This window comes from Nanorana parkeri, unplaced genomic scaffold (genome assembly GCF_000935625.1).
Source record: "Nanorana parkeri isolate BGI_ZX_2015 unplaced genomic scaffold, ASM93562v1 scaffold1746, whole genome shotgun sequence".
Classification (NCBI taxonomy): Eukaryota; Metazoa; Chordata; class Amphibia; order Anura; family Dicroglossidae; genus Nanorana; species Nanorana parkeri.
Genome location: NW_017308014.1, coordinates 211,831 through 212,703, shown reverse-complemented (window position 1 = coordinate 212,703; position 873 = coordinate 211,831). Strand labels below are relative to the sequence as shown.

Genomic DNA, 873 nt, shown 5'->3' with positions numbered 1-873 from the left:
CATAGAACGGGGAGGGGATCGATGAACGGAAGTTCGTCGACCTCCTCCCCAGCTCCCCGCGGACACAAAGATCGCCGGTCCCGGGCCCGTAGGAGGGGCAACGGAGCCCGGGAAGCACGGCGGGGGTGTCCGGCGGGGGGGACGGCCCCTTCTTCGGGACGCAGAAGCGATCTGGCGACAGGTAAGTCGCCAGGATCGCTTCTGTTGTAAAGCAGAGTCCCGGCGGCAAAAGTCGCCGGGAGTCTGTTTAAACAGCCCCGATGCTGGCGACGTACACTGTACGTCGTCAGTCACGAAGGGGTTAAAGGTATGTTAAGCATCAGAGATTGTTGATCCCGGGAATATCCGATTGCCTTATGGAATCAGGAAGGAATTTTTTTCCCCTGTTGGAGCAAATTGAACCCCGTGCTTTATAGGGTTTTTTTTGCCTTCCTCTGGATCAACAGGGGGTAGCTGTGGGCATAGCGTTCTCTTTAGGCTTTTCTTCTTTTTTGTTTTCTCCATACCTCTATGGGTTGAACTCGATGGACTTGTGTCTTTTTTCAACCTGATTAACTATGTAATTGTTTTTGCCCTATGCCTACGAAACAGGGTGGCCATGCTTGACGTGTGTGGCTTCCTACCCTCTACACTAGTAGAACCCGGAACCTTTAAATAATATGAAGGCAGTGCTTGACACCCCCACCCCCTTTACTGTTGTCTATAGAGGGGATCTTGTGATTTTGCATGGCATGCAAGTTTTGGTATCTCAAGCGAGGAGTGATTCTGTTACCCTTTTCAGATGCATCCATTCACATGGGTTGCATTGCAACCATTTGTAATAATCAGGGGCATCTCTATAATGAGGAAGTATGAGGTGGCATCTCACTGGGT

The 873-nt window shown here is 50.9% G+C and overlaps 1 protein-coding gene across 1 annotated transcript in view; it reads right to left on the bottom strand.

Moving 5' to 3' along the window:
* LOC108799512 (chloride channel protein ClC-Kb-like) overlaps window positions 1-873 on the bottom strand; it is a 53,306-nt gene that overhangs the window by 10,996 nt on the left and 41,437 nt on the right. The gene's annotated exons all lie outside the window — the stretch shown is intronic.